Source organism: Genypterus blacodes, unplaced genomic scaffold, assembly GCF_046128005.1.
Source record: "Genypterus blacodes isolate CSIRO-AG114 ecotype Tasmania unplaced genomic scaffold, CSIRO-AGI_Gbla_v1 ptg000026l_1, whole genome shotgun sequence".
NCBI classification, from domain to species: Eukaryota; Metazoa; Chordata; class Actinopteri; order Ophidiiformes; family Ophidiidae; genus Genypterus; species Genypterus blacodes.
Genome location: NW_027466839.1, coordinates 1214557 through 1232400, shown reverse-complemented (window position 1 = coordinate 1232400; position 17844 = coordinate 1214557). Strand labels below are relative to the sequence as shown.

Sequence of the window (17844 nt, the reverse complement as noted above, 5' to 3'; positions counted from 1 at the left end):
TCATTAAACTTTTCATTCAGTCTTAAATTGCTGCAGCCCCCCCTTGTCCCCCTCGGCCCCCCAACCCAGGAGAATCCAGCCGTTCAGTGAAGAGGATATTTAAAGCATCCTCTCGTAAAAGAAAAAAAAAAAAGAGTCTCTTGGCATTGATGCACTTGTCGTAGATCAAGCAACACTTCACCATATGATTTTCCCTGCTTTGCTGACTGAGTGTGAAGACGCCATACTCCGGGAACGGATTGGATCTGCAGTCTACCGTCACACGATCTGCGATGCTCCAATCAACACACAAGATGTTCAGACATTTATAATTGCATCATTTCGCAGAGAGCTGCGTGTGACGTCACGGCCGCCTTGTTTGTGTCCGCACACACATTCACATTTGTGTCTCTTGGATTTGTCAACAAGATAAATTGACGCGGACGTGTGTTTTGTCTGGATGGTTATTTTAGGAGGTCTCTGTCAAGCGCAAATATGCATTTAGATTGAGCTCTGCAAAAACAGGAAAGCAAAGTATTAAGATTTAAGTTGCTTTAAGGACATTAGATTTTATTTGTACTTATTTTCTTTTACAAATCGTCAATTTCTGTATCTTGAAATATGATAGAATAAAGCAGGTCGCTGTTCCAGAGTAAAGACAGTGGCTCCTGATTCTGGAAATTCCTCCATTTTTGTTCCAGCCCCTCATTGTAGACTTGTTTTGACACCTAAAATGAGCTGAAATAAAAGAGAAACAATGTGGTTTTCAGACATCTTTATAACACTGAAGTATAAAATCATGCTTGCAATTTTATTTTTTGAAAACCTGGACATTTCTGCCAAGGTGGTATAACAACAAACAAAGCCTCAAAAACGCCATTTTACAGGCCGCTGTTGTTGTTGTTGTTGGCAGGACGACTGCGAAAGTCTCAATCAGAAGCAAGCAAAGGGGAATTTTTATTTTCTTGAATTTATCCCTAGTCTATGGAATTTTTTTCTCTTATTTTTGAGACTAGCTTTTATTTTATTTACATTTTATATAATTTTCTAATTTCTCATATTTTGTCTTTCCACAGATTTTTTGTAACATTCTTAATTTCCTCATTATAGAAATAGTAGAAATTGAGCAGGTTGAGCCAAAATCTTCTATTCTGACTGTTAAACAATGCTTTCACAATAAAAGTCAATTACAATCAAAAGTAAACTGACTTTAGACTCCACTGGGTTCATTTCTATGTTTATTTAAGCAGATAAAAATATACACAGCCTCTTTTTTAATAAATCTTCACAACAGATGAAGGAATATTGAGCTTGCACCAGTCTGGGGTGCTTTGCAGGGCTGCATACAGACATCATGTGACCCCAGGAGTCAACATACACAAATCAACAGAGCCGCCTCCTTTGACATGATGTTGATTTGATGAACATGATGCCGCACCATTATCTCTCCCCAGTATGTTGACTGGGAAGGTTATTGTGCAGCCCCCATAAATCTCACTGCCTCTCGTCATGCCAATAAAAGCTCTAAACGGGAATAAAATGACTTTCCCCTTTTTCATCAGTTGTTATGCTAAAATGCTGTAACCTCAAAGTGACCGCTGTCGTGCATAATACGCCACGGCGTTTGTTGTGCGTTGAAAAGGCGAGCGGGAGATCCTTCTGTTCCCCATATGGCGCCATTGTCTTGGTAATGCCGTACAATGCTCCCCCTCAGAGCGTGCTCCCGGCCCTGCTGGTAGAGAATAAACTGTTGGTTTCACAGAGGCGAGCAGGAGGGCCTATAGGACACACAAGTGTGTAAGATGTGGGGCTCCCATGCGCGTGGCAGGTCGATTCCGCCCCACGGCCAGCGACAAACCAGCTGGAGAAATGGAGAACCTTCCCTGAGCGCGGGGAGGAGGAATTCTGCACCCAGTCAGGCGGTTGTGGAGAAGTTAGAGAGGTGTTTTCTCTTCTTCACTACAAATTAGTTACTGGGAAAGTGTCAGAAGGCTAAAAGCATAGAGTTTATGATTAACAAGCAAATTAATATCAATAATGCTCAAATTTAACTTACAACATACATTTTCATAACCACTTTATAATGTTAAATAAAGTAAATGAAAGCATGAAATCTCTGTAATGAAAGTAAAGTTCATACCATCATTTCCTCACAATAATTCATGCAGTGTGTTCTATGAAACAAACACAAGCGTGTCATTGTCCCACAGTGCACTTTGGATTTAAGCCCCGCCCACTTCCTTTCAGCATTTTAACACAAATACAAATGCAGACATTATGAGACATACAAACATACAATAAACACTCTTGGCTTCCAGCTTCCAGCAATATATTTAGTATAGTGTGAAAACAAAATGGAGCAATGTGTCAACTCTCCATCCACTTAGATTAATTTAAAACATCATTTCTGATTTGCCTGTTTAGACACACTCCATCAACAAATAATTACAGCAACCGCCATCAACAAATATCATTGTAAATATTTTAATTTATTGATTCATTAGCTATTGGCACAGCATGTAGAGCAGAGCTGGAGTGAATATTTCCTCCATAGCTGCTATTGTCTGGCCCATAGCAGCACTAAACTCATCAGTGGAAGAGTTGCTGAGTAGACACATGGTCACACACACACACACAAACACACAGCAAATAAAACACTAACTGGGTCTAAGGTCAGCACGCTGCCAAATCTCCATCTTAACAAGATGTTTTTGTCTGTTGTTCAGTTCTGAAAGTCAAACTCTGCCAGTGTAGTGGGAAGATTACATAATGTTTCCAAAATAAAAGCACATTTTCAGCAGTTATCAGCTTTATTCACATATAGACACTCATTCTTAAGAGTTTGACTGAAGTTTGATGTATTTACTCTCCGAATGATTGAATACTTGACTATAAATAGCAAGAACGGCTTGAGAAATTCAAGTTGAAGCTCCATGATGTTCGCATTTTTGTTATTTATGTACCTTATTTGTGTGTCTATCTTATCTATTTAGTTTATTTTAGACATTAATCTCTCCAAACAGGACTACAATTGTTTGAATTCCTGTGATCTGACTCGGCTGAACAGATCACATCAAAGTGTTTTTATGAGTCTAGTGAAGCGATCTACATTGTGTCTTGTTTCAAGATACTAACAAACTTCTGGAAACAGTCTTGAAACAAAAAGGAGAATGAGGCTCAAAGGCAAAGATAATGAAAAAATCAAGAAAATATTTGTGCAAGTGGGTACCAAGCTTGTGGTTTTGTGTTTTGAAGCAGAGGCCAGACTCCTCCAGTATTTCCTCCCTCCTTTTTGTCCTTCCGCTCCTTCCTCCTTTGTGTCTTAATAAACAGTTGCTCAGACATTAATGAGAGAGCAGTGGAGACGTGGGAGCGGGCAGTGTGTGTGTGTGTGTGTGTGTGTGTGTGGAGGGAGCAGGGAGTGTGTGTTTGTGAAGGGAGCAGGGAGTGTGTGCGGGTGGAGCTTGGAAGGCTTTGGGGATGAAAGGGTCACCTGGTCAATGAATATGAAGGCTCGTCTTATTATAACTTTGTCAATGACAAATAACAAAGGGTCGGTATATGAAATGCTCCATTGTATCATTTTGCGGAGGACATGGGGCATTTTCAGCTTGGCTGCCTGTACACCAGCCTCTCAGCCGGCCCTGGAAAAGCTGTTTGTTTGACCCTAAGGAGTGAGAATTGACAAAGCAAGCCCGGAGCATTTGTTTCATCTGCTAAGCCATAGATTGAAAATGATTTCCCAATGCCCCGTTTGAGATCCCTGTGAAGGGGGTCATCAATTATTTCCTGATATGTGACACAATATTGTACCTATTCTACTGACCGCTGCTTTCTGGTTGGTCAGATGGCATCTCTTTTATCAGCCCATAATTGATGGAGATCGGGAGCACAGTAAACAGACCTGTGGGTTTATTTCTACTTTCTCTCCACCAGGCTGTAGCAGTTATTCAAGGTAAAGAGGGCTGAGGTCAGCAACAAATGTCTAAAACTACAGAAAACACAAATTATAATGAATTTTTGCTTTAATACTGGAGTTGACGTAAAGGTTTGTAATGTTTTTTAAAGGAAATTGGCATTGCTGGAGTGTTTTTGCAGCTAATATAATTCCTAAGGAGGTTGTGCACATTATCAGCATTAATTTGAGCTAAGTGATTATGATTGAACAGTTCTAGAGCTACAGAGTTGTATGAAAAAGGCAAACCTGGCCAACTTGCAGTCTAGTTCGGTTAGTTACTCACTTCATTTAGCCTCCAATATCATTCTTTCTCTCTGCTGAAACCACTTTGACCTCAGATGATGACATCGTATGAGCTGGGGAGGACTTTTTGGACTTTCAATGTTGATTGTGTTGAAAAATAAATAACTGTTGTGTCTGAAGCTTTCTGTGCAAGGCTCAGAATGTTTATACTACTTCGCTTGTCCACCATTCTCTGAGGTGGGCTCAGAACTTCTCAATCAACCTTTGTAAATGTCAATTTTATTGAGTTCAACACTGTCAGATACCACAAATACTTAGCTGTAAAACGTGTTGCAGTTCTGTGGAAATAACAAGGTAATACCTGTTTATTTATCCCATTTAAATATACATTGAAGAAAAGACAACTGGAACAATTGCAGGGCGTTTATATACAATAAAAGTCTTTTAGGCAATGCTGTTTAATCTTCATTTTGCTGAGAGAAGTGTGGCTCTGCTGAAAGCACACTGTTTTTTGAGCAAATGGAGTTCTAAATTGCTTTTTTTAAGTACCATGCGCCAGGGTAATGTCTAGAGGTACCGACACAGCATTCCGGTGGCAATGATTTATGGTGTGGGGCAGCCACAAATTGACTTGTATGCAAGAAATGTAAATGGAAGTGGGACATTTGATGGAGAAGCTCATTTCCAGCCTTAAATGTTTTAAATTAACCACACAAACTCACAAGGCAAAATGTTAATGGGCATTTTTCACTTTTTTCTCCGTTCTTTTCCCCCCCTTAACATAATCTACATTACAGGTCAATTTATTACACAAACACTGATATTGCTCCAGATTTGCAAGGATCAATGGATTTGACAAAGCGCATTCATTTCAGGAAATAAACCTTTGAAATTAGCCAGGGAATGAGGTAAATATTTGGGATGATGTATGTTTAGCACAGGACAGCGAATTAACATAAAGGTACAGAACAAAGAAAGTCAGAGTGAAGCCCAGTAAAGAGAGCAGAGCACATCCACCCTGCAAACTACAGCTGATGTCCAAACTGCATTGGGATGTGCATGCATGCTACTGTAACCATGTCACAGCTTAGATCAGTACCTCTCAAATGTTTTAAACAAAGTATCAACAATCCACATACTGTATGAAAGCCCACATGCAAAAAAAATGTTTCTTGCACGTGCGCTGGACTGAATCAGAGAATTATGCAGTGTGAACATGATGAGCAACTGAGCAGAAGTCACAGAAGGGAGTTCAACTGAAATGGAACTCCACACCATAATGACAGAAGTTATATAGATTTTAATTGTTTTGATAATCACATTTTCAGGGTTACCTGCTTGGCCACTAGGCGGCGCTTAAAGTAACACCAACCTTACACGTAGCACAGTTTGAGAGCCATTTAGGGTTCACACACATGCACACAAAATACAGGAGAGGTGAGAGAGCATGTCATGGGTTTAAAAAAAAATCTAAAATAATTTTAGATTGTTCAAGTAAATAAAAAATAAGTCAAAGATTAGGAAAAAATAAAAGATAAATTCTACAAAAATCTAAATGACAATCAAGAAAAACTATTTGTTTAAAACGTTTTTCAGGTGAGATATTCAATTCCAACAATGACTTTAGACTCTGTGTGATTGTCAATTACTTTCCTCTGAAGAATAAATTAAATTACTCAACTTGCTGCGACCTACAATAGAAATCTGTTTTAATGGATTCAAGCTGTCCAGTCAGCTTTAAGATCTGTGCTTTCTGATGGGTCATCCTGGAGCGCACACACACACTGAGAAACACAACTTTATAGCTTATTAGCATCCTCTCCTTATCATCCACAAGGCTGCAGTAATGGATAACCCAACAGAGGAGTGAAATGTGGAATCTTGTGCCCTCAGGCTGAAGAGAAAGTGGCCTAGAGGGAGAAATTGTTTTCTAATAACAAGAGATTCTGCTCCCCCGAGGGACAATTACAATGTTAGCTCCCTTGTCAGAGTAAAAGCCGCTTTCAAGCTGCTCCTTTCATAACGCTATCATGTTTGCCCCTGAGATATGCCCACGGTCTCCACGTCTCTCTCTTTATTTCTCTCTATCACTATTGATTGAGGGGCCATTTATATTCACAGTAGGGGGTCTTAATTATGAGTGTGAGTGAGGCCAGCCAAATAGGGCTAAGTGGTAACAGGGGGCCAATGCCTCTGCCATGGGGCTCTTTACCTATTTAACATTCAGCGCCTCACTCTATGATCATTGGCAATAAGCTTATAAAATCAACGTTTCACTGTGGAATAATAACAATTTCAAAGTGGCTACAGTTATACTTATATGCATGATAAAAGATTTCAATTTGGAAAAAAAAAATACATATAGAGAGAGAGAGACATAATTTAACCCAGTAAAGTCTGTACATTCTTAGTACTTGTACATTAGTGTGTGTGTGTGATATTTGTCTTGTAAAATATTGAACTAATTGAACAGAACCTGCCACAAACTCAAAAATTCCCATCTTACCTGTTAATATTGTGCAGAATTTCTACAGATTTCAATAGTTTTGTTCTCTACGCAAATTTACAAAAGTATGCGGCATACCAGCGGGGGTGCTTAACGTACAGCTGGGGGTCCACGTGCCACATATTGAGAACCACTTTTAATTCTCTGTTTCTTTCTGAATATGAGCTTTACACCTACAATTTTTGTGTCACAAATATAAAGGATTATTTGTATATTTGGGGAATACTTTCATTATTGGTAGTAAAATGTTCTTTTGCACATTACTTTCATCTGTGAATGAGAGATTCACATCAGATTTCTCAATAAAGCTGTAAACATGAATTCAGTTGTCTTCTTTATTACTATATGATTCCTTTTTTCCCAGACTATCATGTAAAATTCCCTTAATTCCTGAATTCTCTTTCTTATACTGAACATATTACGTATGATTTTCCCCCAGATATATTTAACAGAATGGGGAAAAATGCTTTCATACAGTGTTGTGGTATTTAATCTCTATCTGAGTGAAAACCACACGGAATTCACATCCATTTGCTCCTTTTTTCGATGTGGCAGGCCCCATGAGGACAGCAGCCTTGAGACTTTGCCTCCTCTTTAATTTAAAATCCCCTTATGCAGTTTGGCAAACGGAGACCATCCAGCCAGTAAATGTTCTGGGTGAGTGTTAAGTCTCTACATTTCAGTCAGTCGTGGAAATGAGCTCAAGCACAAGCAGCTCCTACTGTTGTGGCGACTTCAATCGGCCAACCGCATGTACAAAATAAGCCCTTTATTTTACCTTTTCAGGCTTCTCTCTGGACAAATTCTCCCTTAAATGATAATTGGCAGGCAGAACGGTTGAATACTTCTTATTATCCAGTGTGTGGGTGACATTTACTTGCTCAGTTCATAGACCGGACTCTTAAACATGTGGTAATGACTTTGATTAAGAAACATCTTTCACGTTTAGTTTAAGTTTGAAATTACCACACTCTTTCTTGTTGACATCTGACCTTCTAGAAGAGTGAGAGCGTTTAGGTTCAAGGCCTCTCGCTGTGTGGCGCCGTTCAGTGAGTTCGGCCACCATGGTTGAAGTGGTGGTCCAGGGGTCACGTGGTGCCTGGCTCATAGGCCTCTGTATCTGCAGTTGGTGACAGGAGGACATTGTGTTCCTCTTTTTTTCTGCCTTTAACCAGTCAGCCATGGCTTACATGGTTTGTTGTGGCCCCAAGATCAGAAGGAGGAAGCTGAATAATGTCTTCCTATTCTTTGAGGGGAGGGCCACGGTTGGTTGATTATAGAATAGCTTTGACAGACCAGAGGGAACTATGGCTTTTGTCCAATTCCCCACACAAAGAAAGGTAAGTTCAGAAAGAGCTTGGGTTGGCTTTTTTTAAGCAGATGCTGGCCTACTCCTCATCATACCGTCATAAACTTATAATGCCTTTAGGGACTCCCACCTAGGCAGGCTGACAATCTGCACCATTCACAGTATTAAAATAAAGCATGAGTCATTTTAATCCAAGGCCAGTGTGAGCAGAAATACATCAGAAGGAATGAGTTTTGTTCACTAAGTACCGTACTTCAGTATTTACTGCGTTTAAATCTCGCTGCAGAGGATGTTTATCTTGGGGCTCAATTTGGACCAAGTTTTGTGTAATTAACTTTGTTTAAAGCTCTCGCCTGTGAGCCAAATGTAAACAAAAGCTCGAAAACTCAATCCCAGGAGCTAATTTCACTTAGATTGATTGAAAGGTTTTAAACGTCACAGATTAACACCATTAAAACAAAGCTATTGTTATTTTCTGATGCCATTATAGGTTTGTTACAGCAGTAATTTTTGTAAACACAGCAGAAAAAAGACCATATTATCAATTATGATCATTTTTATGCAGAGAATTTCATTCCTAATACAAAATCTTGGGGTTTAAATGAAGCTAGACAAAGGGGCTTGGGAGGAATTCCTTTTTTTTTGGTGAGGTAGATTGATTGGTAGATTTCTGCACTGAATTCTATTAATTTTACTCTGCACTCGTGGCCCATGGACACACACATGCACACAGATCCACAACCAGACAGTCTGTGAAGAATTAGCATTTCATTCAATGTAACAAGGGCAATATGTTTCCAGAAGTGCTGCCATACTGAAACAAGTCCTTTACAAAACAGAGCCCGAGGGCTGGGGTCTGACTCCTGGGACCCCAAGCAGCCTCCACGGCCTATTTGTTCAGCAGAATCTGTTATTCTGTCACAGCAGGCCTGTCACAAGTGAAATCATTTAAATGTCCAATCCTGTATTTAAGCAGACCGCCTCACCAAGAACAGATGAGCGCCGTTCAGAATTTATAGCCAGACGTATCAAAGGGTAAGCAGAGCCGTATAAGGCCTGGTGGAGCTGTTGTCCTCTGGGAGCTGATTTAGTGGCTTTCTCCCATATGCAACAATAACAAACACATCCTTCTGTAATGAATGTCCCGGGTATTCCTCATTGAACAGTCAAATTCAACACTTCAACTTTACAGTATGTGTGACAGAGGCTTTTTAACGCCACTCATTATTATGGCTTTCTGAATAGGTAATGAATAATATTTATATCTTAACATTGTGATCAGAGGGACAAATCCATTACAGGTAAAAACGTCTGATATTTCAAACTGTTTGTCATAGTTTATAGTGGACAAAAGGGCGCAGACCTCAAAAAGTGGTTTGATGTTGGTGTGTAATGGACCTGTCATCTCTGATGGATTTTCTGGCACATTGGTTGTCCCGCTACAGACAAAAGAAAGCTTTCCCTAAATAAGGAGGGAGCCATGCAGGTCTGTGTGTGCAGCATATGCTTGATCAATAGCGATGTTTTTTTTTAGCTGCAATTGGACCAAAATATATAATTGCATGAAGCAGCTAGGGGAAATACAATGCAGACTGCTCTTAGGGTGATTTCTCATAAACATAAAAGCTGTTTGGAGGAGTATAATCAATGGTGCAACACGACCCACCACGTTGATGATAGACTATCATTACAGATTGTTCCTCTGTGAGTAATGGCACCGACGGAAAAACAGATAATGTGATTCAATAATATATTTACTGAATTTGCGAAGAGAAAGCAAATGGGAAAATCTCTGAATATCCCAAAGGCAAAGGCCTTAATTACAACTTTGTACAGTTACAATGTCACAACATTACATGAAAGTGACTCCAGTAAGACAGAGTCGATCATCGTGAGTCCACTGTACGTGTAGCGGCGTCAGATTTGAAACAGAAACTCCCCCTGATGATTGTTGTAACCCCACATTAGGATCAATGATTTGTTTATTAGATTTCCAATCAGAACACGATGCTGTAGGGTAGATGTAGCTGAGCATATCTACCATAGACCTCGCCCCTACCCCCCTCCTGATTTCTGAGCGCTTCCTCTGAGTGTAAACAGACCAGAAAGAGAATTAAAAGAGATGGTGTCGCTGCGTGCCGTGCCACTGTGCAATTCCCGAGAGATAAACATTAAGCAAAAGGCAGAATGGCTGTTATTTTTTTTACAGTCATAAAAGACCCCACCCTCTGAGATTGTTATTAGCCGCGATCCCGGGGAATGTCATATTAACAATGAATGTCTGGTAGAGAGCGAGATTGTCCTAAGTATGAGCCCGGCAGGGAGCTCTCTTTAGCTCTAATTCACACTGGAATCAGATCGTCCTGCGAAGATTCTCATCAGTGTTATTGCGCCTGTGCCCGGCCTCCTCCTCCTCCTCCTCGTCCTCCTCCTCTGTCCGTGTGTGTCCCACTGAGCAAGGCAGGCCTCCACCATCAGCACAGGGCATATTCTGCCATTACCACTCCCTTTATTTTCATGTAATATGGCCAAAGCTAATGCTGATGAGTCTGAAGGAGGCGGGGTAGGTGGGTGGCGTAAGAAAATAAAGAGATTTTCATAAATAAATAAACTGCTTTGCTTAAAGATGAGACACAAAAGAGACTCAAGTTTGCTGGCCTCCTTAAGTCATGAATCCACGTGTTTTATGTTTCCCGTTCGTTGTTTGAATTAAATAAGAGATGGAGGGCGTAGTAAACTGAGTAGTCTTACAAACGAGAGCGCCGAATTCCAAGCTGTTTAATTGACCATTTATGTGTTTAAACTACAGAGCAAAAACAAGAAAACAATCTACGGCACCAAAAAAGAGACAGAAATAAGGTGGGAAAGGAAGACACTGAGTCATACAGAGTGGTTCTGTGAGGTCAATCCTAATGATTAAGTTCATTATGTGCTGAAAACAGGACATTTAATGGGTATGACTCCAGTATATGCATCCGTATTGTATACTCACCATCAGTGCCATATGTTCTTTGCCGATAGAGGTCACAGAAATATGTTTAATATACAGCAGATGAGCTGGATATACAGATTATACATTTACATTATATGGCCATTTTCTATGTGTAACATGTTAACTATAGGTGTTCTTGCAGTATAATCACAGATGGAACCATACAGTGTTGAATTTATATTATATTATGTGTAGGGTATAATGGATATGCAGACTATTCACAATGTTATATTTATATCAGCTGCATTCTTTGTTCAGGCAACACTGTGGAAATACCTCACAAGCACTGTGGGTGAGTGTGTTGTGTTTGGTGTCGGATGTGAGCCTGTGGGGGTCGAAGACTTGACTTGTTTTACGCAGATGAATTGGACAGGCTACTAGAAGCGCCCAGGCTTCAGCATCTTGATAGCAAACTTGATAGAGCAATGGGCCGTGGTGGCACTGAACATAGGCTTACATCGATAAAATGCAGCGTACTGTGTGTATATATCCACCCAGATGTGTATTCAGTTGAAACCATTAAAATGCTGAGAGAACCCTATAGCATAAATGAAATTGTTGTACATACTCACTGGGCCCTGACCGACAAAATGGAGTGCAAATGTTAAGTACTGTGAGATGTAAAGTACAAACACATTATGGGCAGGTATTAGCTTATAAAACACTGGAGAATGAGAACAATCCTTGCGTTGCAGTAGCTCACCTCATTGAAGGAAAAAGTGAGATTTTAATGTTGTTGGTCGAAAAATATAAAAAGCTGAGGGCTGTAGTTCATTTTTAATCATTTTGTCTGTGTAAAATTTCATTATTTGGAACCTCTGAGGAAAGCATTGGTGTGAAACAGAAGGTTTAGCCTCTTCTACTGCTCCCCATTTATTGACAACAATGCTTTAAACAACATATTATTGATAACAACTCCATCGTTCAGTGTGTACATCTTACTTTTTCATTCGAGAATATTTTACGAGAAAATTCAAATCTGTGGCTAAAAAATTCAAAAAATTTATGCAAATTCTCACTTGCAAGGCTAATTAGCATATGCTACACCTCAGCGATAAACTTGAGCTGTTATTTGTTAAATGCAATGAAGTCAAACAGAAAGAGACTTAATTTAGAGACTTTAATTAAGACTAAGTTTTCAGTCTGTGGCATGAATATTCACCCTGTCATTCTAGTGGACCCCAGAACACCACAGAGAGTTTGCTTAGAGAAATGCTAAAACAGAAGCTAATGCTGCTACGCTATTTACAAAAGGTGACGTCATGGCTCCATAGCAAGAGTGAAGGAATATGTAGAAATAAAGCATTATATAAGTCATTAATGTCACATACAAGCCAATTTAAACTTAAATACAGGATAAATTGGTCCAGACCATTTTTTACTACTTCAAGTTAATTATTTAGGTCAGGTTTGATGAAAAGTAATCAAATGTGAACAAGTGGATTTAAGAATAACGTGTGTCAGACTTTGACATCCGTGTTTGACAACTTTTCAAAACTTGGCCAAATGACTTGGAGACCATCGTCAGACGTTCTTGAAGGGGGAACGCTCGCTGATTTGTCACCACGCAGCAGTACTTTTCTTCTTAATGAATTTTTAATATCCTTAATGACAGCAGAAGAATGATGTCATTAGGAGTGGAAGTTTGGAGAAATGCTGACTTGAACCCTTTTGGACGACCATTTTGATAATGATTTAATATAGATTAACGTCCCATTTTAATGAGCAGTTTGGCTATGAGGGATGCAACCATTTCAACTCAGATCGCCTCCATTCATTTGACTGTACAGCCTGGAATCTCTAAGCTCTAATAACCCCTTTTTGTTGGATTTTGTTCACCTTTAACTATTTTTGTAATAATAATAAATGTTGGGTAAAAGAAATGGAAAGCACATTTAGTCAGGTATTGTTGGCACTTTGGTTTCTTCTACTTTGTGGTACTGTCGATGTCCACTTTCAAACTTTAGTCTCAGAGATAAATACTGCGTGCGTTGGTCCTCTACACACAACTATCTGATAGTAGTTACCTGTGACTTTGGAAATAAGTCATATAATCAGTTTACTGTCAGATTACCTGAATCTATGAAACAGATCACCAATTTATTGATTTGAAGAACTTGCACTATTTTACTCCAATGTCTCCAAATAGGGGATAAAGTTTCATCAACATTCAACTTTTACCAGATGCATGTTGTTTAAGCATGTACTGTATATAATGTTAGACTTTAGATCCAGTTTAATTCCTAGTGGTTATTTACTTTAAGTAGAAATTTGAGTGCCGGATTTATACATGTAATTAAGTATTTTGTATTGCCTAAGAGTTTGAGCACTTCTCCCGGTTGCACTTGTTTGATGATGCCCTATCCCATTTAAGAGTAAAGAGTGGAAAATTACAGAAGCCATTACAGTTTTGAATCATTGTTAACTAATTCTCCTTGTCAGAGACGGAGTCACACACACATCGGAAATCCACAGCGAGTATCTACCTAACAATCATCTACACGCACTAAAGCTGTGATCAGCTCCGGACAGAGCCGTAATGCCATGAAGGCAGAGAATTAAGATTGTGTCCTCCTGGTAATTTACCTACTGGACCTTGTGTGCTGCTGAAGTGTGAATCAATTTGTAAAGGATAGTTAAATTTCTATAACAACCTCCCCCTTCTTCACACTTGACTATCCCACATCAGCTATTAAAAATGAAAGGGGGGAAAAAAATCATGTGGCGTCTTATGAAGATGATCAAGGGGAAGGCCGCTCGCTAGGAATGATAAAATGTCTGGCTGCACTTTCACCCCGCTTTTGCTGAATGGACCGGCCTGATCTCGCCTTACGTGTACTATGTGTGTGTATGTGTCACTGTGTATCACAAGCACATACATTAGGCCAAAAGATAAATAAACCAGGCTGAAATATAAAATGAATAAAACAAGCAGAAGGAGGCAGGCTGGCTAGGACACTGATATCCCTTGGCAAAATGTTTTATCATATTCAGCAAAGGAAGAGCCTTTATTTTATTGATTTAAAAAAAAATCCCAGAGGCACTAAAAGGAACAGGCAATGATTAATGTCCCTCTCAGAAAAAGAAATTATATGGAATAAATTAAACTACTGCGGCAGCAAATTGAAAAATAAGGATGTAAATGAGGTTTGAATACTTAATATCTTATAAAGAAAAATAGTCAATGAGGCCCAAAAATGATGAGGGATTGCCAAAGAAACATGATATTAACTCTAATGACTGAGGCTAGATTCTCTCTACTGTCAGAATTTACCTGTCACAAACGATTTTCTGGCACAGACATGAAAAATGAGGGACAAGTGGAGGAACTCGCCCTGCTTTTAGCGCAAAAATAAGAATAGAAACAAAGAATGTGCCTGCAAAGATACTTGCTTTGTTGTACGTTATGTTTACAGTGCAAAATAGCTCATACAGAGGCTGAATGCTGCATGTGCAGTGATAGAGGCGCTAAATACTTCATTGTAATCACACTTGCAGCTGTATTACCGCAGTATTCAGGTTAGTGTGTGCATCATTGGAGTGCATTATGTTCATATAAGGAACTGATGTTAGTCACAGATTTCATCTCGAGGCTTCATCAACCCCGCGAGCACGTCTTTATGTTAATGCAAATGATCTGCGCATGATTTATCCGGCATGATGACGTTTATTTGTCTTTCACTCTCATCAGAAAGGTCAGGCTGTTGAACGACGGCTCCTGTAATATTTGTCATTGTGACTCCTTTAAAATCTCCCTCATCACATTTACGCGCTCGCAATTAAGTTGCAGGGAAATGTGGAATCAGTCATTCCTCCTCCTGCACTGTAGAAACATTCCCGTATCCTTTAATCTGGTGAAACTTGTATGGACTCTCATTATTACTGAAATATTATATTAGTTTCATACAACTCCATGTAAGACAATGGTTTCTTAATAGCTTAGTATCAGACAAACAGAAAAAACTATTTCTCAGTGAAACAAATTTTATAATCTAGTTTGGCACAATTTTCTATTACATAGATTGAAATTGTTTTTGATTCTCTGCATTTCCAGAGTCAACTTGTGTGCCATTCCGGGATGCTCCAAGTACCGAGGCTGGGACATGTACAACAGTTTGGGAACCACAGAGCTAGAGATATTGTAAGTTCACATATTTTTATTATTAGCTGTCCTATAAAAGTCGTTCGCAGAGTTTGTCACATGAGAGTTTCTTCAACACATTATATAGTAGTTGTTTCTGCAGACTTTTCCATAGTCATCTGGTGGCCCACCTGAGGGCACCTCCTGTACCGCTGGTGGCACATGTACCACAGTTTGAAAACCACTGATGGCTAGAAAATACTTGAATGTGTTTAAAAGGAGATTATTTGCCTTGAAATGAAACTGATTTTGCCTCTGAATTATTATTATTTTTCATTTTATTTGAAACAAATTAGTTTTCATTGGATGTACAGTTTAAATTTTCCAGTTTTCCAAGACTTTACTGGCAAAATTTGAGAAATTGTGAAGAATTAATATTAATGAAGTCATTTTCAGATTGGTTCTGATTCTTATCTTGTTTTTCCTGCGGTGACTGACACACTGACTGAACAACGGTCTTAACAAACCATCATTTAGAATCTATTAATCCGGTCCATATGGCTCTTGATAAGGTTATTTTTTTCGCGGTGTCCTTCACATGAGTGTATATTACAAATCAAGCTGCACAATGTGGGTATAAACGAGATGAAAGCCAAAAGCGAGACAGACGTGTGATACAGTATCAGTGTGCAGAGTTGGCCCCCGGTCCTCCCCATCCATCAGAGGTGGGGTAAAGATGAGAGAGTGAGACGGGGCCTGGGGAGTGGCAGTCGGGTGCTTGCATTGCACCCCATTACTTCAGATGGATAGCAGAGGGGTGCTCCACATTAAACACTGTTCCCTCAGTCGGAACCTTTAATTATAACTCCTCAGTATCACTTACAGCAGCCCAGCGCAGATGTTAAAAACCTTTCGCGGCTTGGTTACCCCACCTTACTTAATCTCAAGGAGGGTGAAGATACAGATGGCATATCAAGAGTCTGAGGATATGCTTGATCTCTGACAACAGAAGTGGTTTTCCTGTTGGGGAGGGTAAAGGCCTCTGTGTTTGTGTGTATGTGTGTGTGTGTGTGTGCACGCTCTAAAATGTTTGGGATATATTGCAGTGAAGCTGAATTGAACATCTTCTCCAAGTAAACAAGTAAAATACTGTAGAATGTCTACTAAATTAACTTCTAAAAGTCAAAAAATCAAAAATGTACAAATCTAGTCACACCAAAACACAATCTGACCTTAAAACCAATGAAAATATTAGATTTTGCTTTTTTTCTTTACTTTATTAATGCTTATGCTGTGATTTGTCGTTTCAAGATACTGACGCCGGATGATTTAACATCACAAATCAAGCCAAAGGTGCAGCATTGCCACAAACACTGTTAAGAACAAACGTCAGTGCAGCCATGGTGGCGCAGCCGATATCAGCTGGGAGCAACACTTGTGCTCTTAGGAAGGAGAGAGCCTGTAAATCAGCACCTATGAGCAGCTTTGTTTACATATTACACTCTTTACTCTAGTCTGAAGGGTTCACTAGCCCTTACATCACCCTGCCTCTGTATGCCTCATAAAACTAAAGAAGGAATACAGCGCCGGTGCAGTTTTGCAGCTTCAACGCTGTGTTGTGGCTTCCATGTCAGGGAGGTAAACATGAACATATCTGCGGATGAGTTTTTATTCCAAGACGACACTGTCAGTTTGGACAGAAAACATTTTAAACACTGTATTCGTAATACTTATCCTGCTGGTTTACACTTAGAGAAGCATTCAATAGGAAGAATGGAACTGTGACGTTCTTAACCTGTGTTAATTTGAAACTAAACAAAGGTCGTGTACATCCTCCAAAGTCAATGCTACTTGTTTGCGAAGAAGCAGTACCTACAAAACTGCATGGGGGGCGCTAATGTCAACTTTAGTCACGTAACACCAGCAGTGCAGCAACGGCAACAAAGAGAAAAATGGCTTCTCACTTTCGCAATATGAAAGCAAATGTTGATTTTGTTGATTTTACGATGTTCAGCTAATTAGAAGATATTCCACTTATATTACTTCCTTGTGGTTGTAGGCTTGGAAATGGTGACAATGATTTTCTGTAGTCATCTTTAAAAGGCATAAAATTTTAACTTTTATTTGTATCTATATTTTTTCTTGGAGCTGCAGTCAAAAAAAGTCATGGAAAAGCTCTGGAATTAAGTAGAGAATTCCTGTATGAACTGAATTAAATCATTATGTTCGTACGCATGTGGGTAGAGTTCCTTATATCAGTCTCAGATCAAGTCTTAAAGAGGAGATCAGTGTGGATGCTTGAGTGTATAAACCACTTCAGTCCCATACCTGTAGAAAAATCCACCCCTTTACATTTTATTTACAAAGGTTAATACACACATAGTGAACTTTGGCGAACGCTTTTCTACACCAACACACTCATTATAGAGATCCGCATGTCACACTCACCTGTATTAAAGCAAACGGGGTAAGATTGCCGTAAACTCGTAGCGCGGTAGAACGTTCTAGCAAAGGGGGTTGAGCGGCCTTTGGAACTCGAGATCCTCCCGTTGAATTGGCATTATGCCACCCGAGCGGTACTGTATCTCGGCGGGTAGCCGTTTAAAGCTCCATTACAGGGGTGCACCAGCAAATTACCAGCTGTACCGCACTGCAGACAAAACACAAATCGGGCGACATTTGGGTGTGACACTCCTCCGTTCACTTATCGAGAGGTTACTGCGCACCTGCCTCTTTCATTTACGACAGCTTATCCCTTTCCAAAAGCAGTAAATTA

The 17844-nt window shown here is 39.6% G+C and overlaps 1 long non-coding RNA gene across 1 annotated transcript in view; it reads left to right on the top strand.

Moving 5' to 3' along the window:
• Window positions 1–15129, top strand: part of LOC142993005 (uncharacterized) — a 130804-nt gene extending 115675 nt beyond the window's left edge. Inside the window, exon 6 of the long non-coding RNA XR_012961096.1 lies at window positions 15042–15129. This is a non-coding gene — a long non-coding RNA (uncharacterized LOC142993005). The remainder of the gene's footprint in view (window positions 1–15041) is intronic.
• Window positions 15130–17844: the final 2715 nt, after the last annotated feature.